General features: G+C 32.9%; 1 protein-coding gene across 24 annotated transcripts in view; it reads right to left on the reverse strand.

Annotated features, from left to right (window-relative positions):
* Positions 1-13,661, reverse strand: part of LOC145239774 (rho GTPase-activating protein 39-like) — a 1,121,368-nt gene that overhangs the window by 798,882 nt on the left and 308,825 nt on the right. The window lies entirely within an intron of this gene.

Below are 13,661 nucleotides of genomic sequence, written 5' to 3' on the forward strand. Positions count from 1 at the left end.
AAATAACTATTTTTGAGACCATCATCTGAAGAGCAGATACACTTGGTATTCTTTAGATGAATGGGTGAGATTTTTAGTATTTCTGTGAAACAGTAGGCATTGATGACCGATCAAATTAGTGTATAGTGTTATTTGAAATAAAATATATTCTTTTATACATAGTTGAACACTTTCCCTGTTCAAAAACACAGTAAATAAAATTAAATGAATTTTATATTTTGTTTCAAGTTAGTTAAAGGAATTGTATCCAAATTGAACTAAGGAAGGAAGCTAAATATTATTTACACACAAAATAGAGCTTAATAATATGTGTGTGTGTGTGTATATATATATATATATATATATATATATATATATATATATCACACACACACTCTAGACTCCAGGTTAAAAATATCCAAAAGTAAAAACTATTGAATTTAACCAGGTTGTTAATAGTGCTCAATAAAAAGAGCAAGATGTTATTTTATTCAATTTATGCAAACAAAATTACCAAATACCCACAATAGAAATTTACTTAAAAAAATTTTTTTTTAAAGATTTGCAAATTTTTCTTTTTTGTTTTTCTTTTCATTAAAAGACATGCCTGATAAAGATCTGGAAGCTATGGTTTCCTGATAAAAACTTTTTAGGTTGAAACAGATTTATTGTTGCGACCAATGGTAATTTTGTTTACCTCAATTGAATTTATATATGAGTTAAAGTGTCTGTGTGTACATATCTCTATGCAATAATTCTGTCCGTTTTCAGTCTACAGGCTCGAAATTTGATATACAGGGTACTGAGATTTGGGAAAATCTTTGTAATCTATTTTCAAACAGAAATTTGGCTGTTAAAGGGTCAAAGTTCAACGATTTAACCTTTGAGAACTCTACCAAACTTCTCTGCCAATTTTCGGTATAAACACTTGAAATTATAGATATAGGTTCCTTGGACATGGGTCAAAGTGAAAAAAAATTGACCTTTGCGGTCTCTACCAAATTACTCAGAAAATTTCTGGTCTAAACATTTGAAATATTACATAAAGGTTATTCAGAGATAGGGCAAGCTTTATAATCGGTTTGGGTTGAAAATTTGAGCTACCAATATATAAATGTATGTATGTATATATGTTTGCATGTCTGCCTAAAACTTTTGACAACATTAATTTCTTCACTCTCAACTGGGCACTTTTCAACAGGGAGGGGCTGCTTTTTTGCAGATATTTTCGAAAGTCATTCCCTCTTTTCGATTGTCTAGCCTTAATTTAAACCTTTGTCACTTCCGGTTTGGTGGTGGTCGTAACAGCAAAGACGTCACGTTTTTTTCCCCCCCGTTCTTTTTTCTCCTTTGCGGTACGGGTTCGAGCCTGCCTTCCTACTACTACTTTTTCTTTTTTTGCTCAACAAACACCTCCAAACACCCGAGCAATACAGGGCACTTATACTAGTATATATATATATATATATATATATATATATATATATAAGTGAACGTGTCTGTCTGTATACATTTCCCTATGCAATAACCGTCAATTTTTAGTCTACAGACTCGAAATTTGATATACAGGGTACTGAGATTTGGGAAAATTTATGTGATCGGGTTTTGGCCAGAAATTTGGCTGTTAAGGGGTCAAAGTTCAACGATTTGACCTTTGAGAACTCTACCAAACTCCAACAATTTTTGGTCTAAACACTTGAAATTTTAGATATAGGTTCCTTGGACATGGATTTAACTTAACTTGATTTGTGCTCAAAACAAATTTTAAGGGGTCACAATAGGGGTCAAAGTTTTAAAAGATTTGACCTCTGCGGTCTCTACCTAATTACTCGGACAATTTCTGGTCTAAACATTTGAAATTTTACATAAAGGGTATTTAGAGATAGGGCAAGCTTTTTCATCGGTTTGGGTCGAAAATTTTCAGTTACCAATATATAATGTATGTATGTATGTTTGCATGTGTGCCTAAAACTTTCGACAAAGGCGACGGATTTTACCAAGATCAGAATCGTTTGGAAGTTCGACCTTTCATACGACAAATATCGAAAAATTGGCTAAAAACATTAATATCTTCACCTTCAACTAGGTACTTTTCTACAGGGAGGGGGGGGAATCGCTTTTTTTGCTGATATTTTTGAAAATTATTCTCTCCTTTCGATTGTCTAGACTTTTGGCGGTGGTCATAACCGCAAAGACGTCAGGGTTTTTTTTCCTGTTCTTTTCCTCCTTCGCAGTACGGGTTCGAGCCTGCCTTCCTACCACCACTTTTTTTTTTTTTTTGCTCAACATACACATCCAAACATCCGGGCAACGCCGGGCTGAAATGCTAGTATATATATATATATATATATATATATATATATATATATATATATATGTGTGTGTGTGTGTGAGAAATAAAGAGAACACTTTCTAAATTTAATGGTTTGGATTTTTTTTTCTGAGTTCAGTTTGATTGGAGATTAAAACATGGAATGTATCATTTAAGAAAAAATGTGCTTTAAAATGGTTAGAAACAGTTGATGCTTTTTTTGTTTTTGTTTTATTTTTGTAACAAATTTGAAACCTTTATTTAATAATATACTAAAATTAATTTGAAAAAAAAAACACTCCACTATTCTTATAATGAAATATTTTCTTTTTTTTTTTTTTTTGGTATCTTTCCAAATCAGTCAAGTTTTTTTTTTTTTATCTTTTTATCAATCTTCCCAGTTTGAGGTACTTTCTTTTATTCTGATCTTGTTTTTTATTTTTATTTTTATACTTTCAGCGATTGAGATGTATTTTATATATTAGTGTAAACACTGGTGAAGCATAAGTTTTATTTTCGTCTTCAATTTTGATGATGGATGTACACTCGTAGTATATTATAATTGTCTTGTTGCAAACAACAGGAGAACTTAATTATTAGGGCTATGCCAACAGCATATTTTTTTCATTGTTTTGACTCTCAAGTATATATCCGATGCAGTTAGAGACAGTTAATCAACCAAGAACCATATCACTCTATAAAAGCATATAAGATATTAACGGATACACACTCGAGAGTCAAAACAATGAAAATATGCTGTTGTCACAGCCCTATTAATTATCACACAACCTCCAGAAAATTGGCTTTACTTTCAGCAGCCACGCAACTCTTTCCTTATTTTATCTCTTTAGTCCTCACATTCCATGAGCAATGTTTCTGACAAAGAGAGAAGAATTGCTGTTTTCTAGGTCAGAATCTGTTCCATCTAATACTTATTGTTGGCACGTGCTTGACATTGAAGTAGTATTTTTTTTTTTAGATCTTTACATCAAGTGACTTCATGCCTTGTCTGGAGCGATTTCTATAAAAGAAATTATTAGTTTAAAATGTACTGTGCATTGAATACAAGACCTACTTTCTCAACCAGATATGTTATAACTGAACTAGACAAGTGCAGCGTTCCACATCCACGTCTGCTGCAAAGTGGTACTTTTGAGTTTTCCTTCTTACAGACAAGTTGCCCTACTAAAGAATTAGAGTCTAACTCAATTAGCGCTTCTACACTATCAGAACGAAATTTTTAGGTCAATAAATGGAGTTTTCAGATGAAAAAGAACCCAAAAAAAACAAAGGTTTCTACTGATTTTTTTTGTCAATTCTAATAAATTACAATGTTAGCGTGATAAATCTGATTGGATTAGAACTGTTTGTCGAATCCATAATCTATGTTGGCATCTTTTTTTTTCTGATTTTGCTTTTGCTGGGGATGGGACATACTATAATATGCCAGATATACACCCACTATTTCACACACTCAAACTTAAGATATTCTTTCAAAGATTCTAACTGTGCCTTTAAGTGCAATCGTCTGTATCTCTCTTGCACTTGGTTCATCAAGTATATTTACAAGATAGTTTTTAAAATTCTTCTTTACGAGTTCAGTTGCTCTTATAATTAACAAAATGATGAAAATCTTCCTAAGTTTCCAGTTTCTTTTCATGTCGTACATAAGACGGTATTTCGTTATCTTTTCCTCTCAACTCCGTTTAAGCTAGCATCATTAGGGACACTGACTTTTAAGGTTGTTTTTCTTCGTCTCATATCGCTATATCAGGTGTTAACAGCTGTTTCCTAGGTACAAAGCGGCAGGAATTGCATAGTCATAGTAGATGGTTTATGACTTTTAACCGTTCTTTCTGGTATATGTTCTCAGAACTTGCTGCTGCACTGGATATTCAACTTTTTAGAGATGGTCCAGTGGGGATATTTACATATTCCCTTGTGTCACATTGTATAATAGCCATCCTCTAGTAGAACCTTACAACTGGATGTCATGTGACTCAAACTCTCTACTTCTGTGGTCTGATGTACCATAGAAGTCACTTGAGTATTGTATCCTGGGTATCACGGCACTATGGGTAGTCCGATGCTACAAGAACCATGTATGTGATGACTGGCTGCGCTGTCAATGGTTCTATGTTCACGTTGTGTTGAAAAGATCCACAGAACGTTGTGTTGATACAATTTAGTTAGGACCTTGAGTAAGTGGACGATTTGAAACAAGTCATGCAGGGATGTGCTGCCTGTGACCATAGCATGAGACATATGACTTTTAAACTGCATTTGAAACATTGACGTGTTACGATTACTACATGACAATTCGAGTTATTCAAAATTGAATTGCCCCTCAAACACAAGAATATGACTTTAAAATTTAATTTAACCAATTAATAGTGCACCAGAAAACTTATTGTGTCACATACCATTTGCATCCCAACTTTTTGTAGACTTGTAGACAAATATATTTAATTTTTCTTCTTTATTTAATTGATGCCTAAGATGTATAAATTAAAATATGTGGGTTTTCTATAAAAATTATTCCACTATGCAATAATGCACTGGAGTTAAAAGCACACTTGTGAAACTGTCACACTCTGCAAGACAAAGGTTCGTCATGATAAATTTAGTTTAATTAGAATCAATATTTTGGGAGCTCATAAGTGTTACTTGACTTCTTAGCATTAACAGCAGTATCGATATTTTTATCCCTCTATGCCACATGCAGCTATAATCATGTCAACACATCAGTTCCATAAGCTTGCAATGTTGAACTTGATTTTGACTTAGAGAACTGGTATTCCCAAATGATGACTTATGTTAAACTGTCCCAGTGGCATCGCAAGCCAAGGATCAGTCGCCAATCTGAAACAATCAAGAATAATCCTGGATCATTTATTATGATCTGCATCAACCATACAGTGACTGACAATAACAGATTGATTCCATATGGCAAATGTGTAAAGTAAAACTATGAGACAATTCAAAACTAAACAACCTTTTATTGTGGGTAAAGTTAGCTCACTGAAGGAAACACTTTAGCTGAATGAAAAACTAACAAAGAATGAACGATGAAAATTCTCCGGTAGGGGTGCCTCAGGCAACTGACAATCAAAATGTTATGGATGGAAAAGTTTATCTCTTAGAACTTAGTCAAACCGTAACTCATTCTGACAAGGAAGGCTGGAGCAACATGAGCCAGACCACTAAATACCACAATATTGCCAAAGTGGACCTCACCTGGTATGACCACCCAGGCAGGTAGGGATGTTACATTGATTTTAAATCAAAGTGTCAAGTTTAATGGTAAGTGACATACTTCCAAATGAACTCATCAGCACCAGCAACAACCAAGCAGCTTGAAAATATTGCCATGTAATACACTTGATTCACATGACGTCAACTAACGATCAGTGTTCTATTTTCTTTCTTTTACATTTGTTTTTTTTTTTTCTTTTGAGTGTTTAGTCATACTCAGGTGCATTACAGTTTATACAGAAGTGTCTCTCTTGTGCTCAGAAAGGTGGCAGGGGAGGTGCTAGTACTATGTAGCAATTTGTGAATAAGTCTACTTGACGTTTTATCAAAGAAAAAGAATTTTTTTTTTTAATTAAAGATATCTTAGAGAAATTTATATATATATATATATATATATATATATATATATATATTTCCAAAACATTTTATTTTAAACAATTTACCCACACATACACACACATTGAGAGAGAGAGAGAGAGAGAAATTTTATTTATACAAATATTTTGGCTATATATGTATACATTTTGGTGGCACCCCTCTAGATGACAAAGTTTCAAAAAAAAAAAAAAAAAAAAAAATGTCTCATGTTTACTAACACCGTTGCATAGGCTATATATTCCATAATTTATAATAAGTTATGCTTATATAAAAGAATATTTTTTTATTAAAGATATCTTAGAGAAATATATATATATATATATATATATATATATATATATATATAAGATATCTTGAATAAAAAAATATTCTTTTTCTTTGATAAAACGTCAAGTAGACTTATTCACAAATTGCTACATAGTAATAGTACCCACCTGCCACCTTTCTGAGCACGAGTACCGATTTCAAATCTCGCTAGATTCTGCCACTCTGAGGAGTCGTAGATGACGAAACATGTGTCAGTGGATGATTATATTTTAAAAATAATACTTATGCCGTTCCCCATTTGGGGGTACCAAACTTGTCAAAGGGAAAATTCCCAACTCGCATTTAGGTAAAAATGCACTTCATATAAATAATTGAATTCGTTCGATAAGTATCGCTAACAAAAGGAAACAAACAACATCGACGTAAAAATGTGATAAATTAGTAGTCCTGCGAGATAACTCAGTGAAAGAGGCTTAGGCTTCTTATCACGGAGTCCTGATTTCGAATCTCGCTAGATTCAGCCACTCTGATGAGTCGTAGATGATGAAACACATGTCCGTGGATAATTATATTTTATATATATAATATATATATATAAATGAATAAATTTTTCTCTAAAATATTAAAAAAAAAAAAAAAAAAAAAGATGTATACGTATATATAAAATATTGTTAAAAAAATCTTTAAGTATTCATGCAATTAAAAAAAAAGAAAAATGAAACAAAAACAAAAGTAAGAAGACTACAAGACAATGTTGGATAGGTACAACTAGTATGTATGTGTGTATATGATGATGGACTCTCTCAACGATTTAGACGCATGAGCTTCTGCCACAACAACCAAGTTGCTTGGAAATCCCTGACAAAATTGTTTGTGATATGGGTATATATGCTGATGACACCACGCTCTATAACAGACAACAGGAAAACAAATGAACACATATCTACAAAAATGGCAGAAACATTAGCGGATAACCTCCGATCTGTAGTGGAATGGGGACAAAAATGGATGATTACATTCAATGCTGCCAAGACTAAACTGGTTTCCTTTTCTATCACCAATAGCAATGGCCAATGACTCTCTATCTGAAAGTACATCTTTCAAACTCCTCGGCCTAACGTTCACAGGAAACAGGAGTTGGAACAATTACATTGAGAGCATTGCCAGGACAGTTGCGAAGAAAGTAGGTTCTCTCTATCATGCTAGAAAGCTACTAATGCCGAAAGTATCCTGTACCTCTATAAGGCCACCATTCGCCCATGTATGGAGTATTGTTGTCATATTTGGGCTGGTGCATCTGCTACTAGTCTTTCGCTCCTAGACAAGGTTTAAAAGAGAGTCGCCAATCTGATAGGTCCTGAACTGTCATCTAAACTTCAGCCTCTGTCCCACTGATGGAATGTTGCATCCCTCTGCCTGTTCTACAAGTACTTTAACGGTGAATGCTCTGACGAACTGCAAGCACTTGTACCCCCTCAACGTAAATACCCCCCGACAAGCAGCTAAATCCCACCCCTTTACAGATGTAAGGGAGCCTTCTACTCCAAAATTACTGTTTCTGACTTTTCAGAACCTGAGTTTTACAAAAGGAAAGAAAAAAAAAAAACCCAACGTAAATGTTAGGTGCATTTTAGATCAGGAAGCCAGTACTTTCAGACAGCCAGATCCAATAGCAACAGGTGTCATTAGCTGGAGTAAAAAAAAAAAAAAATCTATATACGTTTATTAATTCGGTTTGACCAGATCAAAAATGGACAGATATGGATTTGAACAGACTACCGGTTCTTTTCGACCAGGTTTAAAAAAAAATGATCAAAACTATTTGGCAACGACTTGGCTCATTTTTTTTCTTTTTTTTTTTTTCTTCCAATATTTTAATGAAATATTGGGTAATGTTACTTTCTAGACCAAAAACAAAGTCTGCATTATTAAATTCAAAAGTGTAAATTACACAAGTGGCAAAATTTCCTGTGTGCAATTGTTTCATATTTTACATTCACCATGTAATTTCCACAGGTATTGCTTTTTCTCTTTAAGAAAACTGAAAAGGGTTAGTAGTTTTCAAATTCAACAAGCGTTGTAGAATTGCAACAATATCACATCAAAATTTGATTACCAACCATTTCAATTCTGAAATGTCATGTTCTTCAAAAATGACGAATCATTCATCAAATTATGTTTAACTTTCACATTTTATTCAAAGTTATGAATCTGTTGATCAAATAAAAATCCACACTTTTCTTTCAACACTTTTTTTCAAATTTCGTTTAAAATCATCGTATGAAGGCATCAAGAAATATCTTGTAAAAACAGTATTGTGAAAAATATCGTTGAAAAGGTAAAAGTCAAAAAACTGGTTTCAAATTCAAAAAAGCCTCAAGGAAAATTGAACAATAAAGAAAAGAGTTAATGTGTGACGTCATACGTTCTGATTGTAAAAGTTATTGCATAAAGCGCTGAAAAATAAAACCATTCTCAAAAACCTTTCAACAGATAAAAAAAAAAAAAAAAAGTGAAATTCAAAGAATAGTCTTGAAGTTCAATCTCACTAAAATGGAAATATTTCATAAAAAAAAAAATAAATAAATAAAAATATCGTCTGCTGCTTCTTTGAATACAGAATCATGTTCTCAATAAAACGCTTAAAATAATAAGATTAAAATGTTAATTGTTTTTCATATATTTCAACATTTTTTTATGCATAGTTCATAACTGAATCTCTTTGCTGACAAGATCACCAAGAGTACCAGTGATGAACATCATTTTCATTGACCGTTTAATGATTGAAACCAGGAAGGAGAATGTCCTTCAGCCATTTCCATCTTCTAATAACATCTCAGGAAGAAACCAGACTACAAGTGTGGACCAGAAGGTTAGAGAATGATTCTACCTCTTGAAATGCTCCCTTTTGGCTCAGAAACACAATGGATCCAGCGAAAGATACTGAACTGCCCGAGAACAGGAATTGGGGGAGTTGTTATGCTATCTTCTTTGTATTGAGATATAAGAGTTCTATTTCTTTGTTATAAGTTTTTATAGTGATCTCCCTTGCTTGTTGTTAGTTATTGGCTGAGAAAACAAAGATGGTGGTTTGGACAAACAGACATGCATCCCTGACTGGATCCATGTAATGAGTAAACTAACCAAAGCTGCTGAGAAGAGGTGGTCAAAGGATGTTATAACCAGATGAAGCCACAAAACTCAATCATTAGCGATTATGGAGAGGATTACCATATGATACAGCACTGATGTGCCTGCCTTCTATTACCCAACCGGTCCAGCATAAACAATTTTACAGAGTTCAATAATAATGCAAAGGTCTGTGTAAAAAAAAAAAAAAAAAAAAAAACCCTGATAAAATCCTGTATAACCACAACCTACAGACACATAAAAAGGATAAGTTATAACTTCAGATAGAATTTGAAGGTGAAGTTGTGATTGACCCAATAAATACTACTGTGCTGATGGAATTGACTTGGCAGAATCAGATCGCATCTATTAGTCATTCACCCACTAATACTGTTGGAAAAGGTGTGAACCGTGAACTTGACTTTAACTGTTAGTAAAAATAGCAATTTGTGTTCAATTAATAGTGTACAGGATGACTCTCCCCCACCCATCACAAAAATCCACCCATGGGATCATTAATAACATTCACAATTCTTTTTATATATCCAACTATATTTGATATAAATAAACATCAATTTATGCCCAACTTGTTCACCAAGCTTCGATCATGAATGCCCAACAGTCTTTATTTTACTAATATTAAACGGTATGCAGTTACATTATTGTAATCATTTATTCAGTAAGAGGGGTGACCCTGAATAGGTTTCACACTCCCTGAACTGTAACCATGTAGGTTTTTACCTGTATTGTTATCTCAAAACATCCTCAAACTTTTGCTGGGGGGAAAAAAAGAGGGGGGGGCATTAGAGCTCAAATCAGGATAGTGTTAAGAGAGGAATGTGTTAAGGGTTACTGATGTTCTGTTCAGATGTGCTTATCATTGACTAACGACCTGAGTGAGCCAAGCTGGAATCGTGTCAGTTCCACAGCACCACTTATGAAGGTCTCCAACCGTCACACATGGTCTCTTCTATAAATATCTGATTCTAGAGAGAATTGGAGAAACCAATGCTAACAATAGAATTGAGTTGCTCAAAAGTCATGTGATACTAATTCAGATGAGTTTACATTGTTATTTACCCATTGTGTCAAGAAAATTATATAGGAGCGGATAACAAGTTACTTCTAGTTTATAGTTCAGAAATTCAAGTTTACGCAACGAAGAATTTTGAAAATTTATTCATAGGACAATTCTAACCATTGCTTACCATAAAATATAATTCACTCATGTTGGCCAAATCCCCTAACCCTGAAGGCTGAGTCCACAATCTCATGCATGGTCTTCAAGTTAAATATCTTTTTATATCTATATAGTTTTATATTATCATTAAAACATTACGTCTCTCATACTCTGAAGTTTTAAAACTATCTGCTAACCAACAAACTTATAACTGTTATTTTGTTAACTGATTTTCCTTTGAGGACAAGAGCCAGTCTTTGAAATTCCATGGATTAAAGAAATAATCATTAATATTCTGTATCCTTTGTTTCAAATAATAAATGTACTTTAAATGTAAATTGAAATAATTGTAATTAAATGTAATTAAATGTAATTCAAATAAATTGTAATCTGCAAAATTTGAACACTACTGTGCTGATGAAATATATATATATATATATATATATATATATATATATATTCAAGCACGTCTGAACACGACAGAGTTATTCCTTTTTCCGATTGTCTTTTTCTTTGAGGCTTGGTGTATTTATAGTTTTTTGGGGGTTATTGGTTTTATTGGATGCACCGATAGAAAGCGTTTAAGAATATGGCTGAACAACAACTTTTGGGAACCATTTTATACAATATGCTAGCTGAAATAAAAAAGACCACTCGACGAATTGAAAAGATATCCAGAAAAATCGGAAAAAAATAACTGTCGTGTTCAATCAGATGTGCTTGAATAATGACTTACTGCATATAAATATATATATATATATATATATATATATGCAGCATAACAATGACTAGAAGTAAAACCTAGCTAATGAAGGTTCAAAACAGATGTTAAAAGAATGGATGAGAGTTATTGAGTTAGTAGATGTAGAAGAGTTAAGGCAGCAGGTTCAGTTCGCAGAGGAAAGCCAAAGAAAACATGGAAGAAGTGATTAATATAGACTTGAGAATGAAGGATAAAGACCTGGGAAGAGATAGGTTAGTTATTCATTATGGACGTTTCCAAGCATTATGTGAGCCTTCCTGCAGTTGATTTTAACAAGAGTTGGGGGAAATCAATGCTAACAACAGAATTGAGATGCTCAAAATGTCGTACTATACTAATTCATACAATTTTTTTTTTTTGTAATGGAAATCACTCCAGACAAAGCATGAAGTCACTTGATACAAGAAGCTAAAAAAACAAAACACTTTAATACCAAAAAATAGCAAACAATAGGTGTTATATGAATAGATTCCGACCTAGAAACAGCAATTCTTGCCCCTTTGTCAGAAACATCACTCATGGAATTCAAGGAATAAATAACATAATGAAAGCAATAGTTACAATTGATTTGTCTGTTTCATAGCATATCAACTCTTGACGTTATTCAATGAGGAAATACTATCTTGTGTCTACAATTCATTGCATACAAATTGCTATTTTACCCATAACTGGAGAGAAATTGCGGGTTCATACTTTTTCCAAGGATATTAATGCATAATCGAATAGATACTATAGTCTGTTTATGGCATCCATTGTACCAATAAGAAAACCCACTATTATCTTATTCACTAACAAAACGTTAGGATGATTGATATACATTAGACAAAATTTTCAAAGGAATTATTTAGTTGGCAGATCTGATCTGCAACAAGCATTCAGCTGAGATCAACCAAATCAGCTCCAAATGAATTTGCAGCACCGTGAGTCACATCCGCTTATCCATGTCTGGCTATATTTGACTCTCGAACATACCACAGACAGTCAGAGTTCCATCATCAAATGCACAAGGGGTACAGGCTGGTTACACTTTCAGAGTCAGCTTTGGATATCATGAGCCAAGTCCTCAGTTGAGCTTGCTTCCTTTTGCAGCATCACATAATGGAGCCAGTATTATTTACTTGTGAATCAGGTCAGTTGGGAATAACAAAGAGCAAATGATGTCATCCATATATTATCACTTTCCTAATTCCAGTTTCCCGGAATACGCTCCCTATAGAAAAAAAAAGGGTTACAGGATCTACATAAAATTGAGAAGTGTATTTGTATTACAGAGTAAAACAATGGAAATGTTTCCGAATCTCTACGTATATCCTAAGAAGGCTATGAGAGCATAACCTCCTTAAAACATGAAATATTTTATTTTGATTAAATTTATATCGTATGTGTAAAAATTCTGAGGAATGCTAAGTTACGCTCCATATATCTACATGCCTCCACCTGTAAGTGACCCAAAGGAATATGGTGCTATGAGCATAGTAAAAAAAGTGATCCTCATTAAATTCCAAGCAACGTCGGTTCTTCCTGCTTGTTTAATTTATGAAATCACAGATTGTAATGATTATTTTAATGCTAAAAGTATGCGGAACAATTTTTTTAACTAGCCAGAATAATTGATTGGTTTATTGAGCACAAATGTCAAAATACAAAGAAGTAACAGACGAAATAAAGTTAAATCTGTAAAAAAAAATAAAAAAAAAGTACTTATGCAAAATAAGGACCATGCTACCATCAGAATTTTTCAGGCAGTTTGCATAAAATGCCGGACGGTATCAAACGAAAGTTGGTAAATTTTTTTTTTCATGCAAATTCTGACCAATTTTTTAATGAAAAAATATTTTCTGTTATTATGAAGATAATTCAATGAAAAATTAATTCAAAAAATGAAAACGATATTCTTTTTGTTGTTATGAAGAAAATACAACAAATAAATTATTAGACAATTTTTTACGAAACTAAGAAAATTAAAATTCAAATCAAGAAAAACAAACACTCATTGTAAAGTAAGTTTCATGAAAAAAAATTTTTGAATAAAATATACTGAAAGAAAAAGTTATTTTTGATTTTATTTTTGTATGATTTAATTTGAACCTGGAAAATCCGTTCTGGTAAAAATTTACTTTCAACATGACTAATGTTTGTGCAAAGTTTCAAAAAAAAATTCAATGAGTGGTTATTGACTGAAGTGTGAACGGGAGTGAATTACTAAGCCCAATCCCGTCTTTGTCGTGGACTAATTAATAGCAAATATTTTCTTAAATGACGTTGGCTGCTGTGGTTTCATTGGCTTAGTATTTCAGCACCTTTCGGTATTTTATGCAAACTACCTGGAAAATTCCGACAATAGCACGGTTCTTACTCTGCACAAGTAAAAACAGAATTTTTTTTTAAATTATGTTAGT

Source organism: Euprymna scolopes, chromosome 19, assembly GCF_053919585.1.
Source record: "Euprymna scolopes isolate OS-2025 chromosome 19, ASM5391958v1, whole genome shotgun sequence".
Classification (NCBI taxonomy): Eukaryota; Metazoa; Mollusca; class Cephalopoda; order Sepiida; family Sepiolidae; genus Euprymna; species Euprymna scolopes.